Source organism: Helianthus annuus, chromosome 14, assembly GCF_002127325.2.
Source record: "Helianthus annuus cultivar XRQ/B chromosome 14, HanXRQr2.0-SUNRISE, whole genome shotgun sequence".
Lineage (NCBI taxonomy): Eukaryota > Viridiplantae > Streptophyta > Magnoliopsida > Asterales > Asteraceae > Helianthus > Helianthus annuus.
In genome coordinates, this window is record NC_035446.2 from 60922692 (window position 1) to 60930743 (window position 8052).

The 8052-nt window shown below is 41.0% G+C and overlaps 1 long non-coding RNA gene across 6 annotated transcripts; it reads right to left on the reverse strand.

The window, feature by feature from the left end:
- Positions 1 to 3436: 3436 nt before the first annotated feature.
- Positions 3437 to 8052, reverse strand: LOC110940213. 6 transcript variants are annotated; one of them, XR_004879064.1, is made up of 5 exons: positions 7841 to 8052; positions 7711 to 7745; positions 7555 to 7631; positions 7037 to 7432; positions 6557 to 6779 (listed from the first exon to the last, which is right to left on the reverse strand). It is a non-coding gene; the product is annotated as an uncharacterized LOC110940213 (long non-coding RNA). The 6 variants fall into 6 exon arrangements; XR_004879063.1 differs by having other exon boundaries at positions 7067 to 7432; positions 7841 to 8050; XR_002592904.2 differs by lacking the exons at positions 6557 to 6779; positions 7037 to 7432 and adding an exon at positions 3437 to 3609 and having other exon boundaries at positions 7841 to 8040.

Sequence of the window (8052 nt, forward strand, 5' to 3'; positions counted from 1 at the left end):
TGTCACCGTTTCCACGGTGCTTCTTGCCCGACCTTCGTGAAGTATCATCTTCACGCTTTCTCTTCTCAGCTTCTTTGTTCCTCAGCGATCTTTGTCGGACCGCATCCAGGGTGAGGGACAAAGAAATGTCAGCTACAGATCTAAAGGTCGCTGGCCGAGAGGCCTTCACGCTTGCCTTTATTTCGGGGGCTAACCCACCAATAAAACGAGCTATTCTCTTTGGCTCCGGGGTTACCAGATACGGAACCAACCGGGACATCGTGTTGAAGCTCGTGAGGTAAGCTTGACAGTCAAGGTTCGTCATCACCAATGACAGGAAGTCAGTCTCTATCTTTTCAACCTCATTTTGAGGGCAGTAATTCTCCTTGATGAGAGAAATGAATTCCTCCCATGTCATGCTGTATAGAACAGCCTTTCCCGAGGCCTGAACCAAAGCCCTCCACCAAGCCAGGGCCTCGCCCTTAAATGATTGTGAAACAAACTTTACCACATCTTTCTTTGTGCATCCACTGATGTCCACCACGGTGTCCATCTCGTCTAGCCACGTCATGCAATCAACTGCGCCTTTCTCCCCAGTGAAGTCTCAGGGTTTGCATGATACGAAATACTTGTAGGTGCAGCCCCTGGCGCGAGATGCGTCAGTATACACTTTTTCAGGACGGACACTGTTTTCATTTGACGAGTGATTATCATCGTCCTTTTTGGGCTTAGATGGTGGTTTGCTGTGAGATTTTGAGTGGGTTTTCGGCTTTGAGTGTGGTTTGGATATGGTTCTGCTCCGGGATTCAGTATACTCCTCGTATTGTCGATCCAGGGCTGCCTTAACAGCATTGTCGACAAGAGTTTTCAACTCTGCGGCCGTCAAATGAACCTGGGCGTTATCGTATTCGTCTTCTTTTGAATGACTATTCTCCCCACTAGGATCAGCCATGGTAACTTGAATCTGTTACAGAAGATAACGAAAAATTTTTATTTCGGAGTTTATTATGGAATTGTCTTTTATGGCAATTCATTAACCATGGTAAACAGAGACCATATCCGATTAATTTGTTACTCATTATTATTTAGGATTTGAACATACTTATCCTAATTACAAATAATATTGTTAGTGGCATAAAAGCCTAGTCACGAGGACGTTTTTATAATATTAGCCGGGATTACAGAGAATCAAGGCATGAAGGTTTGTACCATAGTCCTTTTACCTTTTCTGACAGGGAGTCATAGACCACCACTGCTCTTTGTCTTATATGACAATAATTATGGCCCGTAGGCACTACATCACTAATGGATGTTTAATAATTTGGCCCGTAGGCACTACATCGCTAATGGATGTTTTAATAATTTGGCTCGTAGGCACTACATCACTAATAGATGTTTAATAAGTGATCATATTTATTGATGATTTAACCCATGATTTATAAATCATTAACTTGGGTTTTGGAATCCTTAGAAGGATTCTTATACAGGAATGATGCGTGCGAATTTAACGAATCACATCTGCCATGAACGTTAACATGATTACAGAGGTTAACACGAAATCTGAATCTTTTAATCAGGTCTTACCATCTTGGCCGGGTCTAAAAAGACACCTGGCTAGGTTTCACTCTTAAGATTCTTTATTTAGGCAGATTAAATTAAAAGGAATGATTTTTGATTTATTTCATATATAATAATAACAAAAATGAAATTCATAACATAACATTCCATAAATTTCAAATATGGTTACACGCTGCCCTAAACGGGACTTTTTAAATAAATAAATACCTACGCAGAGGTTTATAGAAAAACAAGTTCACGCAGGGACTAATACTAGATAGATGTCCGCGCAGGGACTAAAAGATAAGTCCACGTAGGGACTGAAATACGATAAATGTCCACGCAGGGACTAAATTGCAAATACAACAATACATAAGGAGATTAATGGTCTCGTTTCTTCCTCCCTTTTAGTAGGTTTGCTAGGCCCTTGAGAAATCCACGATTACTCTTACGTTCTTGTTCGAAGTCTCGTTCCACACGGTTTAAACGGTGGAGTATTTCTTCTTGCTCCAGTGGAGAAAAACGTGGCTGCTGCGACGGTTGTTGAACCGGAGGTCTAGGAGGTATTGGATACCCATGAGCTGAGTAATCTGGTCTCCAAGAGGTTCCATGGAGGGCATTATAATTAGCCGCTATCACATATGGATCGGCATCATAGTTACAGTTGTAGTGCGTGTGAGTCGGCTGCTCAAACGGATTGTACGCCGTGGAAGCGCCGTACGCTGGTATCGGATTGTCATATCCGAATGGTGGCGGAGGTGGTGCAACTGGTGCAGAATTCACCTCTGCAGGGTGTCCCGAAGGTTCCCCTAATTGTGGTTCTTCTTCAGGCACTGATGGAAAGTGACTCGCACTCGAGTGGCGAGGGGTGCTGAAATGGAATTCCCCTCCTCGGGTGGACATGGACATCCGCGCGCCTGATCTTCTACGCCTTGGCGGATCTGGAATTACTGGTTGAACCGGTGGCGGTGGCGGTGGCGTAACTGCCACAAACCGCGAATCCTCAAAAGGATCCTGTTGCTGCTGTTGATCATGAGGCGAGAAGTGGTGAGATGGTGTGAAGTACCAATCACATTGGTCAAATCTTGCCTGATAACTATCGGGACCTTGATAAGGTGTCCCATGAAAGGAGGACCCATCAGAGATCTCGATTGGATGATTGGGAGTACCCCTTGCAGGCTCGACGGGGTCTGTATCCTCGTCCATATCCACTGCATTGTCTTCAGAAAAGTGATCCTCTGGTCCTAAAGGGTTATACCCTATTGGCTCTTGGACATAATCCGCCGGGTTAAACTGTCCTATGAAGAAAGGTGAAGGATCGCCATAAGAACGGTGCGAAGCAGATCGCTGGAGAGGTATAAAGGATGGTTGAGGGTTATTGGGATTGTTTCCGAATCTGGTCCGAATCTGGTCCAAACGAATGACAGTATGAGGGTGTTGAGCTATGCGAGGTCGAATGTCTCGCAGGTTCAAAGAGGTTTCTTCTTCGTCTCTGTGGTTCTTCACTCCTTGTAATGGAAGGAGCTCGCATGTTCGAAGGACCAGCCTCGTGATCATTGTGAGTAATGATCTGTCCCTTGCCTCTTCCTCCTCTTCCTCGTCTGATTGCAGGTGGCATATTTCCTGCTTTCAAAACTTTAAATAGCAATAAACAATAAAAAGACAAACTGGAATAATAATTCGAATTTGTCCTATGTTCTTGTCTAGACTCAAGTATGTGCAATTGTGTCATTGAGATTAAACACATTCGGATAGTGTTTAATTCCCTCAATGTTGGCTCTGATACCAACCTGTCACACCCCGATTTCCACGTGTCTCACCGGTGGGCCCGGTGGGGGATTATCGTGACGTAGTTGGCAACAATATAGTCAAACCACACAATATATGAATGCGCAGCGGAAGTCAACGTTAAGTGTAATATCAAAGTATCACTATTGTTGAAATAAAATCCACAAGGGATCAATAATAATAATAAGATATTGTTCAACAGACTTCAGGCATCTTAAGCTTGCGAGACTTCTAATGATGCTAAGGAGAAATCCCAGCCAATTACGCATAGTACCTGCATTTAGTCTTTGGGGGAAAATACGTCAGTTTACACTGGTAAATACATTCAACTGACACTTTTGTAAAATGTTTAATAAAATTGGTTTAAATGCACAAGGCACAAACTCTTTATAACTTGGGATAATTTATAATTAAATCTTGTAAAGAATTACATGTTTACTATGCGTTCGGTCGCCCGGGTCGTTCCGGGTTAAAGTTTAATAGACACACCACATAGTATAAAACCGTGGTTGGAAAACCAACGGCTATACTTTTATAATCATGGACATAATGCCGGGAGTACGCCTACACCCGGATGTCAAGGTCGTGGCCATTTCGTAAAATGCTGCCAAGGATATCCGGGACATGGTCATTAAGCCCCCAAAGGCGTAAAGCCAAACAAAACAAATTTTTAAACGGGTCACATTGATAATACCCAACTACTAATGAGTTGGGGTCAATTGCCCGACCAAGCGGTATTTTAAATACCGTAACCCAAGCCCGTATAACGGAAAATAAGTTAAAAGTATTTACCTTTGCAAGTATAATTCCTTAATTGAAATAAAATGCAGATAGCTTTTACTGGTCCCCTATTCTGGAACGACGGTTTAAATTAACCTATTAGAATCCTAACGGGTCTTTAATTTAGCCGTAGCTTAGACCGGTCAGTTTCAACGGATAGATACGGTTTAATCGCGTGAAAGGCGAAAACCGGGAATGGAATGTGATTTTGACCCAACAAGTTTGAAGACTTGTTTTATAGGGGTATAATAATCACACTCTGTATCTTGAGGTCGAAACAACAAGATTTGACCCGTTTCGGCTAGCGTATGTAAACTAGTTACATAAACCGAACCGTGCGCGCTAAAGGCGCAACGGGTAACTGTAAGAGTCCTACACTGTTTTCCTAGGTCAGTATGCTTTAAAGAGGTTGTGGTATCAGTAGGATACCTTCCATAATGCCCGTAACGAGTTTAAGTTAATATTATGCCCCGTAGGGGTATTTTGGTCTTTTTAAAGATTATATAAAAGGTTTCTGAGTTCTACAGGAAATCTGAGTTTCCCGAATAGTTTATAAAGTCCAAAATACTTTATTTATTATTTAAAATCAGTGCTCACTGGAATCGGGTCAAAAGACCTTGTAGAACTCAAGTTATGGCCGAAAAGGGTATATTCGATATTTACCGAACCGTTGCCATAACCGCAGGTTATGAGCAGGTTAAAAATAATTAAAAATCTTTAAAAATCCCAAAATATTATTTTACATCAGTGTGTAAAAGGTTTGGTGTCAAAATCTGGGTTTAGATAGGCGTTATGCTAATTGCGCTATTTAATTACTAAAGTTTCGCAATTTGCGCTATTTAGCATAACTCCTATTCTGGACCTCGGATTGACATGAAATTTTAGGGACATGCTTAGAAATCAGTAACTAAGGTTATGATTCTTTCACATGTCCAAAATTCTCGTTTTAAATCAAAAAGGGCATTACGGTCAACTTTTAAGCATTTAACGGAAATGTGTAAAAGACTCGGACAAACAACAAACCGGTCACAGAGGGTTATACCATCATGTAACCTGGTCCTAAGAGAGTCCTAAGGCATATCTAATTCATATTTTAACGGGTCAGAACTGAAGTCAATGCAAAAGTCAAAGCTTTTGCGACTTTCGGCTCCGAACCGGGTCAAAACAGTAAATGGTCGGATCAAACAAGCTTAGATTAGTTAATATACTTATTATCATGTTTTATGCGTGTTTAAACAGGTTACATATCACCTACATTACAGATTATGCAAGGAATCGCAAAATAGCATTTATGTTGACTTTTTCTAAGCACGTTTGACTCGACATTTGGACTAGTTAGAGTGGGAATCAGAGATTGCCCTTTTAAAGCCCACATGATTACCAACATATAACTATCTTTGATTCGACAAACCACTGGACCATTTGTGATTTATCGCAAAGTCAATCGTTAATTACGACGGATTGACTTTTAAGCTAAACTAAGCAAAAACTAAGCCACAAAAGGGTAGACACACTTACAGAAGCTTGGTGCACGACTAAGGATGTTAGAAGAGTGCTTGAGAGCTCCAGAGATGAATTAGAATGCAGGTTTGAGGTGTGTTTCACTTTGGTGCAATGCATTGGCTTTTATAGTGAAAAATTGAGCTTAGGATCATTACACATCAACCTACAAGGGATCATGGATGTTCAGCAAGTGGCCCTGGGTGCTAGGGGTCATGTAGAGGGCGCCCATGCTTCATTAATTGCACATAATGTCGTTCACAAGCTCAAACTATGCATCTGTCCAAAGTTTCTGCATCTGGGACTCGTACGCAGCCCGCATTAGGATTCAACAACTCGTACGCGGGCCGCATGAATCCTAATGTCAGAAAACGCATCTTCAACTGGCGCGCGGCCCGCATTAGCTCACCCAAAACCTCAACGCGGCCCGCCTGAGGGTTAATTTCCAAGATTTTCAAATCTTTTGTAATGATTAACCTGACCTTTCGGTTTCGAAGGGGTAACTTTGCGATTTGGCCCTCGATTATTTACAATGAAGGGCCTCGGGACTTTTACCCGCATTGTTAAGTCCCCGGTTAGTTTAATTACTATCCGAAAAGCCTTAACTTTTATTGTTGACGCTTTCAACCCCTCGCATCCGAATTTGATCATAACTTTCTCGTTTTAAAACGGAACTTCGCGAAATTTATATAGTATATTCTAGTGAGCGTATTTTACTGTTACAAAGCCTCGGGTTCGGCAAAGGGTCACTCAGAGGTATAAATTGAACATGTTGACACAATTAACCCCTGTAGCTTGTAATCTCTCACTTTCTCCCGCGTTTCGCTCCGTACGATCCATGATTTATTCGTTTGAAGGTACGAGCATTATTTAGGGTTACTATACAGTATATTTACCCTTTGTTGACATTTATAACCCTCGAATTTACATACTTTCAAGGTTTGTCAACTTTAGTCCTTTATTTAATATTTAATGCCACGTGTAAACTCATGACACGTGTTAACACATTATTGGACACAAAATTTCGAGGTGTTACACTCTCCCTCTATGCCACAACTGTTGGAATATCCTGGATAAATCGTTCTCTGGGGTTTTCATATCCAGTTGTCTTTCCAATTGTTGCCTGACCCGTTTTACCTAAAAGCTCGTGTCCACATCAGCCTTCCAGCACATAACTAAAAAACCAAGTTGTTATAGAACGACCTAATTAATGAGCAGCAAATTCATAAATATGATAAAGTGGTCTAAGCTTGAGTTAAGTAATAAATGCAAAATTACATATATGGAGAGTGAGAATGGAAAAACAATGGACTAAATCACACAGATGACAGCTGGGGTGGAGAAAATGGACTAATCGAGTGATGATACAGTGAATAAAATGTGGTGGGTTTGGGTTTGTATTCATTCATATATAAAAGGCAAAATTTCCCACCTTTAGCCATAATGTAAACGTCCAAGTTACCTGCAAGTGATACGTATATGCCAAGCCAGCATACATGCTTAAGCATCTTGTTGATAATGCAAGAGCCTTTTAGTAATATGTGATTGCTTTACCGTAGCTCATGATGCAGAGTAATACAAAAAGTAGCATAAAAGTGTTAAAATAGTCACTAAGTAGACATACTTCAACTTTCTTAGATATTGGCTGAAAACGCCCAAGCCACCACCCCGGGTGCTTGGGTTGGGGCGTGGCCCAAGGGGCGGGAGTTTGAAGTCGGGCGTGGGGTGGGCTAGCAATCCTATATGGCTGGCTCCTATTCGCTGTGTTGGCCATGTCCTATTCGCTTTTTTTTTTAATAAACTGCCAAGCCACGCCCCAACCCAAGCCCTGCCATACCCCACGGAAACAAAATAAGAGAATGTGCTTAAGAATTTCATCCAGCTAGCTTATTATGAGAGTTTGATATTTAATATAGCTAAAGCCTTGAAGGCTAGATTAAACTTATTTACCTATATTTCTTGACTTCAAAAGTCGAATCTATTGTAGTGGCATATTATACCTCCATGAATGTGATCTAGCCAGAAACCTAACAAAAAAACAGAAACCCTAAACCAACGAAATAACTAAAAAATCAACAAATTGGATTAAAAAAAGAGAACTATTACAAGTGTTGAAGGGTCCCGGATGAATTCATACGAATCTGCAAGATTAATTAGAGCAAGTTCGTTAAACTGAACAGAACCACCTAAAGAAGAAGAAATCAAACCTGGAATCACTTGAACTTTTAAATCGAACCTGAGAATCACCTAAACATCTTCAAATCAAGCCATTAAACATTATCTACTTCTTGATTTAGGAGAGATAGAGAGGAGAATGTATTGGTGTGAGTTTGAGTTTCAAAACCCAGGTTTGATTTTCACCCACGTATGTTGGGTTTTAAGGGTATGTAATACATGGTGGCGGAGCCAATCAGTACCTTTAATTGTTTCAATTGATTTTGAATTTTG